This window comes from Ictidomys tridecemlineatus, chromosome 14, assembly GCF_052094955.1.
Source record: "Ictidomys tridecemlineatus isolate mIctTri1 chromosome 14, mIctTri1.hap1, whole genome shotgun sequence".
Lineage (NCBI taxonomy): Eukaryota > Metazoa > Chordata > Mammalia > Rodentia > Sciuridae > Ictidomys > Ictidomys tridecemlineatus.
In genome coordinates this window covers 35,972,966-35,982,456 of record NC_135490.1, presented here as the reverse complement: position 1 = coordinate 35,982,456, position 9,491 = coordinate 35,972,966, and positions in this window count along the sequence as shown.

Here is a 9,491-nt window from a genome sequence, read left to right as displayed (position 1 = left end):
GGCTGAAGGAAGATTTAGTAAAATGTTTAAAAAATATGTTTTATTGGAAACTGGTCTGACAACTCAAAGTCTGTGTATACACAGGCAGATTTTATAAACTCAAGGTTGAGACTGTGAGAGAGAATAATTTGACTGCCTTGGCCTCAATTCCAGTAATAACTTCTTTACGTTTATTATTGCATGAAAATTTCATATTTCTCTCAGTTAAGAACTTTAGACTCACTGATTTTATAGCAGATAGACCCGACACCAACTCCTGGTTCCGTCATTTCGCGTGTGATTTTGGACATCCTCATCTCTAAGCCTGAGTTTCTTCGTCTGGAAAATAAAGTCATAATAGTACCTATTCCTCATGTTGTGAGGACTAACTTAGATTTGCTTGTTCAGCACAAAACACAGCGACTGGCGCATACTAAATGGGCACAACTTTTTAGATCACTTAGTATTTATGTTAGTCCATTCTGCCTGTTGTAACAAAGCCCATAGACTTAGAAACAATGAAAATACTACAAATAGAATTTTATGAGTTAGAAATAACTTGTCTTTGTGTTATGGAGGTTCTGGAGGCTGGGAAGACCCAGTTCAAGTTGCCAATATCTGTTCTCTGGTAAGGCCCCATTTCTCATAGATCCTATGTGTGCTCACTCGGTGGGGAGCAAACGAGATCCCTCAGGCATCTTTTATAAAGAAACTAATTTCATTCACAAAGGCTCCCCGCTCATGGCTTAGTCACCTCCCAGAAGTCATGCTTCTTAATACCAACACATTGGATATGAGATCACAACATGTGAATTTTGTGGGGACACAAACTTTCGCATGGTTATTCTCAGTAGATGTGGGGTTCTTCCCTGAAGAATTCTTGAGTGGTACTCTGGCCTTTTCATCAATGTCTTTACTTCCTGAACTGCTCTTCTACACAATTGTGGAAACTCAGCAAATGAGATCTATGACTTTCTAGAGCTTCCTCTCTAGTAGGGGTAGATATGCCACAAAAAAAAAAAACTCCCTCAAAACAATAGTGTAGATAATAAGTACTAGGGCATAGATACAAAATTGATAACTTTAGGAGTCCTGGGAAATGGTCTAACTATATAGTTTACAGATATAGTACAAATTGAAAACGCTGGGCCCTTATTAGTAGGTCAGGACGGTAGCATTAGCATTATACCAAGTGGGGCCTTTCTGAGTACGGACCCCAAGTCACTGCACAGGTCATACAGCTGTGTGGTCAGTCCTGATGCCATAAGCCTAATAATTTCACCCAAGATTATGAGAGAAGTGTAGGACTCAGAGGATGTAGGAATTGAGTTAGACCTTGAGGACTGAAAGAACTTTGAAAGACTGGACAGAGCTTCTCAGGCACATGATGAAATTTATGTCAAGCCCTCATGAATCTTTTTTTTTTTTAATATTCTAAGTGAGATTTGTTGGAGCAAATCAATTTAACAAAGAGGAAGGAAAGTGAGAAAAATAGTAGTGCTGAATTTGAATGACCTGCTAACAAGAATCAATCCAAAGAATTTTGAGAATAGCACTAATATTAGAGCAATTTGGGGAAGATGTATGTGGTTCTAGAAAGACGAATTGACTTCTACGAAGGAGCAGGCAGCTGAGACTATTGTGAAGGAAGTGATTCATTTCTTACTCAGGGAGTGACAACAATCTTTGCTATTTCTCTGCAGTCTCTGCATGCCACACCCCATAACGCTATGATCTGTTTCTGTTCTGAAGACATTTTTGATTATACAATATGGGCCAAAGAAAGACATAGGGAATTTTAACCATATTTCTTTTTTCCCCCCACCTATAGCAGCTTTTCAGGAACATCTAAGTTTCAGTTAGAGAAGGAGGACTTGAAGGCACCCAAATGTGCATTAGAAACCTATCACCTTTTCTTGGCCTTTCAAACAGAATGCTATTCCAGAAAAACCATGTCATTTTGCAATCTGGGCAATGCTTTCAAGACAACATGGATGGAGGGCTTGCCCTCTTCATCCCCTAATGGAAGTGCAAGTCTGTGCATGTTCTGCGTGTCTGTCTCTCAACCTGACAAACTGTCTTCAGCACTGGGAAATTAAAATCTCTTTCCTTCCATTTCTTTTGTTTTTATAACTCAGCCTTGAGTCGGAGGTGCATGTTCAGCCTCCCAAAAGTACTACTGTCGTGGAGAGGAAATTTTTTTTGTTCCCCAATTTATCATGTCTTAAAGAAAGCTAAAAACTTTAAGAAAGCTAAAAATTTTAGGATGACAAGGATAGAATCAGCCATTCCCTCAGAGTGGAGCGCACACACAGGGAACTGTATTTCAATACTTGTAAGCCACAGAGGTAGAATTTTATCCACGTGGCAGATTCTGACAAAACAGGAGGAAAAGGATCAATAGATTTTGTTGTCAACCAAAAGCAGAAAAAGTTATTAACATTTTTTAAGGAACAGCTCTTCTTAAGACAAAAATTCAGAACTTTGTTTCTTTTGCCCTTCCATTAAAGCTTTACTATTAACCAGGTGTGGTGGCGCCTGCCTATAATCCCAGTGGCTCAAGAGGCCGAGGCAGGAGGATTGGGAGTTCAAAGCCAGCCTCAGCAATTTAGTGAGGCTCTGAGCATCTCAGTGAGACCCTGTCTCTAAATAAAATACTCCCCCCCCCCCCGCAAAAAAAGGCTAGGGATGTAGCTCAGTTGTTGAGTGCCCCTGAGTTCAGTCCCTGGTTTCCCCTGAAAAAATAAAGCTTTCCTATCTGTGATAAACTAGGTTTATGAGTTAGGCCTTTTCAAGCCCAGACTCCTTACCTGGGAGAAGAATGGATGCTTGCTAAATTCACTTCTGCACAAAGGTATGAATCAATCTTAGCGCACTCTGGGTTCAGGGAATCTATGTCTCAATTGTCCATTTAGGGATAAGATGGGAGGATCCACATTCCTGTCCAAATATGTGCCCACAAAACGCCCATACTTGTGAGCACAGCACTTATGTCTCTAAATGTGTCTACATTTCTCAAATGAGAGTAGTTACCTTTGTTATTTTTCCCAGGATGCTGTGAAGATTGCAGCCAATAATTAACATTCCTCTAACCATGTGCAACCAGCACAGAACTGAGTCAGCAGCTTCCAGGTCAAGTGCAATCAAAGTGGTGTGTCCGGAACCATTAGAGAATGCATGCATGTCCAGGGACCCAGGAATGAGCAGCTTTTTAAGAATTTCCTCGGTAGTCTTGTTTAATAAGACTAATCTGACTTTAATATTCTTTTATTGTAGTTGCTTTCTTTAAAAAAAAATGACCATTCACTTATGTTTTTATGTGCTACACACACACACATCAAAAGAATGTGTCTCATGTTTGTACTAAAATAATTTCGCTATTTGGAATACAAACAGCGACTAAGTGGGATGCCCAGGGGAAATCTCTGACATTTGGAGTCTGGACTGTGGAAAAGAACTTGCATCAAAATTTCATATTATGCCAAATAGTGGAGTGAATAATGCAGCAGGATCTCTCCAATGGTCCAAAAAGCAAAGCCCTCTTAGGGGACCATAGGCCATGCAGGCACAGTTGTGGGCGTGAGAGCAAGTGCAAGAGAACTGTAGCCATTTGCTGCCTTCCTGGCACAGCATTCAAGGGTGGGCAGTTATCTTTGAACTCTTCTCACCTGGGGACTTTTGGGACTCGCTTGTTTGAAAGTACCAAGAAAAACCTCCAACTTCTCTTACTGAGTTATATAAAAGGAGCAAGAAGTTGCATTATCAAGAAACAAGAATACTACTGCTAGTTGTCAAGATGTTAAAAATCTTGTTGCCAGTGGACCTTTTTCTGTAGAGTTTCTGATCATTGGCATATGGAAGTCAAAATATCTATTGATAAAGAATACTAATAGAACCAAGCAAAAGTATTCATCTCCCACTCTCAACTCTCAATGTGCTACCTGCCTAAGGCTCAAAGAGGTTGACTTGCCAAAGTCCCTGAGATAGAAAGAGGCAGAGCTAATGGGCCTCATGGTTTCGACTAGCAGAGAGTATCTGCTTAGGTTTTCTCTTTTGAGAGAAGAGTATTGTTTTCATAGAGGACACAGCTTTTCATTTTCTTCACCACTTACCTTGTTTCTGTATTATTCTTAAAAATGGTAGCTATAATGTTTTTATTTGAATATTGTGCACAAATATGAATATGACAGAAAAAAAAATCTCCTTTTCCCTTCTACTCTTGGAAAAACCCTTGAAAATAATAATACATTTGGATTTGTAAATTATTTTTATTTTCTTTCATTTTATCTCTTATTGTTTCAAGTATTTAAAAAGAGAAAAATTTTAAAGGGATAGAACTTTTGTAATATAAGAATGTGTAGCAGAAGGGATAAGATGGTTGAATCCAAAGAGTCACTGATGTTTGATGAAGCTGTGCAAAATGCACAAAACTGTAGTCATTAGTTTTAATCCCATTCCATGACCAATTCAATATGTTAATATATTTTACTAGAACCTTTATGTAAGTTCAAACTGAAATACCATAAAGATTTCTTGTTTTATTTTATTTTGTGTTTTATTGTTATATACCTGTGCATTCCCATTTTTTAAACATATAAGCATCTTTTTTTTTAATTGAAATTTGCATTTATTTCGAGAGCATGAGCTGCTAGTATACTTCTCTCCTCCTTACCTTTATCCTCTCATTGGTGAGGGTCACACTTCTCACAGTTTGCATCTGACACTTACAATTTGCTTCCAAGTCAGTGGCAGGGTTGGGCCTACCTTGGTGTGTCCAACAAACCTCCCAAAGTGTGAAAGTCTGCAGACGTGGCAGAGTCTGAAAAGCATGGACTCCTCTTTACTGGCAAGCATCTCCTTAATAATCCCATCAATCTCGTGAGCTACTTGGGCTCACTTAGTGAGGATGTGGAGAAAGTGTAGAGACCTACAGATAATCCACAATCAAACCCAAGGAGAAAGTCTTAGGCTAAACTGTTGCGAATCAATCTGTGTCTTTTTTATGTTCACTGTGGCTCTGCTACATCAAAGAGAAAAAGACACTAAATGATTAATAAATTTCAAACTAAAAAAGATGTGAAAAGAGCTCCCTCAGTCCTGGGTCTGTTTACTAACACTGACAAAGACCAAATGCCAAAGCCTCTCTGAGTCACAGTTTTCTCCTATGTAAAATGAAGAGTGTCAAGAATTCCCAGCAACATTACATAAAAATTTCATGAAATAACTCATAAAGTTTCTAGAAAAGATGAAAATAATGCACCAGGATCTCTCCAATGGTCCAAAAAGCATTAAAACAAGACCACTTTTTAAGTAACCACATTATTTTTTTATCAGATTTAACTATGGCAGCTTTGACATCTGAACACTTTCAAAATGACACCATAAGAAGAGGCAATGCTTTATTTAAAAAATGAATTCATAGCCAGTTTTTCTTCTAAATACCATTTCTTTCCCTTTTTAGATGATTTATTTTCTCTGTTTTCTAAATGATTTCATATATCTTTTGATGACAATCATAGAACCAAGGTTAATTTTTCTCATCTAACTTCAATATACAAAAGCAAAAATATGTAAAATCAAGCTAATGTTACCTGATTTGATCGCAGTGATCATTTACAATATATGCATACATCGAAAACATCACAGGCTATCCATTAAATAGACACTATTTTTATTTGGCAATTATACATCAATAAAGCTGAGAAAAAGAATTCAAAAAGGAAAAAGTAATAATAAAGTAAAATACACAAAACCAGTGCAAAATACTTCCTTTTTTTTTTTTTTTGATCAGTCAGGTGTGTTTAAAAGCATAGTATTAGTTTTTTGATCTCTGCTGTAACCAGAAAAATTCATAACAGATATATAGCCCCAGGGGTAGATATTCAAATTGATCTGTATGTGTAACTCCTATTAGTGACCTGAAGTATATAAAATATGTATTAAAAGATTTCTTATGTTCCACTCACTCCTTCAGGACTTTACTCAAGCAACGCACCAACAGCTGGATGCCCTGGGGGCCAAGCAGTTAAGCAACATAAAGAAAGCATTTTTTTTGAAAAGGGTAAAACAGGTTTGGGGACTCAGGCACTCAGTGATCTTCCATCTTATGCCAGACTGCAGCGTTCAGGAAGTGGACAAAACACAGCCCTCCCTCTCTTCTTGGCTTAATAGGCACTAATGATGATAACTTAACCAGAAGTAGCTTTTTATCACCAACAAATATTGCAATGGGTTCAGTGAAGTCAGAAGTCAGGGGATCAGATGGGGTACCAGAACAGTTCTCTGTTATATGTTCTTTATATTTTCATTCAGCATCAACTGTTTCCTTCTTCGTATTGCGAAGATCTGAGGGAGAACAAAGAGAACAACATCAGAAAAGGCAGGAAAAAAAGGTTCATTTTACTACTATGTCTTGTTAAAATTAGCAAAAGAGCTAATCAAACCATTATACTACTGTCTAAGAAAAAGGCAAAGAATAAAATCCAGTAGGTAGAGTTATTTTTGGATATTAATATGATGTTTTCACCGACACACATCCAAATAGAATTGATTAGTAATTTTTTATTTTTATACATCTTAAATAACTTTTGCCTAACCCTTAGAAGTTCAATGTATTGTCTAAGTACAACATTAGGAGCTTTGTAATCTGTCCATGCCTAGACAACTCACTTACTGCTATTGCCAATATTAAAATAAAATTTTTTTTTAAAAGATGGAGGAAAAAGAGAAGCAGAGGAACAGAGAGGGAAGAGAAGAAGAAGAAACAAGAAAAGGAATTTTTGGAATCAAAAACATTAATGTCAGGTAGAGTTTAAGCTACTTTGGGATGATCACAGGTTGGAAAAATGTAAGTGGAAAGAAACAAGAAAAACAGAGTCCATAAGAATATTAGATTGTGATTTTTCAAACTTAGTAATACAATAGTATTTAAAAGCTAACATGTCATCATATTAGACTACAGTCAAAATTTTTATAGAGCTCTCCATAAACCCACTAAACTTTGACATATAGAGAAAAACAATGTAGAAAAATGAGAGTCCTCACTACAAACTATTGTTTCTGTTAAAACCTCACTTTTGGAGATTTCTAAGACAACAAATATATAAACATCTGGAATTGAGTGATTAAAGGAATATGCCTTCTATTAATCTAAATGCACAGCCTCCTGTGGTCATCCAAAAGCTTATATTGGCAAATGTTCTGAAGCACAAAAAGCATATTTCATTTTGAAAGGTATGTTATCCTGCTCTTTATTTCTAGACACCCACTTTGCAAAATCTTGTGTACAATCAGGACTTGGAGAAGTTCTTCGAGATAGAAATGCTATTACACCCAGGTCTGACACAAAACCATGATGTGGAGACTGCACCCTGTGATTAATAAGATTTGCCTGACATTATAGGACAAAAAAACAAAGACCACAAAATTGGGTATACATCCCTGAGGTCTGGCACAGTAACAGCAATCCAAGTTGGGCACAGGATATCTGGTAAGGACCTGGAGAGGCTGAGCAGCGCCTTGAGAGGAGTTTGCTCTGAATGTTCTCTAGGTACGACACCCGTACACACACGGGGCCTGAGATTCTACTAGGAACTTTAAACAATGTGTGCATCTTCCTATGTACCTAATTTACTATTGAGGAATGACTTGGCTTCTGGGAGTCATTTAGTTCAGTGAACAAAGGATGATGACTGAGACAAAGGCCAGATGTGATTTGGGGTTAGACTCTGTGACCCAATATAGTCATTTCTAGATAATTTATCATTTTTTGCTTCCAAACTTGAACTGGACAGAGTACAAGTGTAAGAAAACAAAATGATCTTTTTTATCTTCTAACATTCTAAATATTTCATCTTGATTTGAGTGGATTTTTAAATTTCACTGTGTTAAGGAAAGAGAATTCTCTTAAATCACATATCTGTTTTTAATGTCATCATCATCAGAGTGACACAAGAGTTTTCATATCAGTTTTATAAATGTATTATTTGTATGAATTATTTAGCAGTGAGATTAACTATTGTAATATATCTACGGTTTAAAAGCTTTAAATTTGGGCAATATTTCATTAAATATGAGAAAGATAACTCCCCCTTTAATGAATAGTGCTACATTTTTTTGCCAAAGAGAATATGGGAAATCTAGAAAAATCTTCAATAAGTTTAAGTGTTTTGTTTATGCACACGATGTAACTTCATTAAATCAACCAAAGTTCGGAGAGCAAAAGGCTGTGTTATTGCTACTTATCTTCTTCCCTCACACACTGACAATGTTTTATCATTGCATTAAGTATCTACACAGTTATAAAAGAACAAATCTTTAGAAAACGGTGTTACAAAATAATAATGATTCAAGAAATCATATATCATTTTAGGTTTAAAATTGAAATGAAACATATAATTTGTAACAGCTACCTGCAAATTTGCCAAGCCACCACACCATCATAAAATGTGATTAACTATCTGAAAAGAACCAATTTCAAAGACTTCAGGCAAAACCAAAGCTTTTCCAAGAAAACAAAAATAATACTGAAGCTTCTTTATGTATATGAATTACAGATTTGTACCTCTTATTTACACACACACACACACATACACACAAACACACTTTTGTCTGTGAGAAATGCGTGAGGCTGTATGGATTTTTCTTAATTGATGTGGAGAAGCTAAAACATCTAGAATCTGCACTCCCTTTCCATTCACTTAGAAACCTTTACATTTTATGAAGCTAGCAATTCTGTTGATCAAGTCTTCAGCAAAATGAAACAGTTGGTTTATTGAACACTTTGGGTAATGGAATCATCATTAACTGTACCAGAGAAGAAAAACATAGATTACAGATTCCCATATTGTATATATTTGAGAAAAACAAGTTTTTTAACCATAATTTTTTCATGGTAAATGTAGTTTCAAATGCAATCATAAAAGTATTAATGTGGCATAGTTTTATGGTATTGGAAAGAAAACAAAATTTATAAAATTTATGCTGTTTGTTTCAAAAAGAATTTGGTCTAACCAAGATGATTTCTATACATCTGTAATGAAGCACATTTTCCATGATAATTATTCCTAAATTCTAACAATAGCTCTATCCAAGAGATCTTATAATGTGTAATAAAAAAGGGGGTCCAATTTTCAAAAGTTTCTCCCAGAGGAGAAATAATTGATTCCCATTTGTTCAATGACTTAAAAGCTTTGAAGTAATTTTTTTTTTTTTGAGTGTGAGGGTAGTCTGAGGCCAAGGCCTGTTTTTTGAGGAGGGTCTCAGCTCAAATACATCATGCTTGTTTATCTCTTGCTGTGGAGAATGGAGAATAATCCATATACACTACTAATCATCATTAAATCTGTCACATGTAACATGAAAAACGTTGACAGATTAAAAAAATCAGTGAATTATGTATCAGTTGTGTGATTTTCATTCTAACAATATGTTAATGTATATAGAACTATAACAAGTGTATTTTTGTGGCTGGCCCCATTAATGGAGAGTATTTAAAGCTTTAGAAAGTAGCT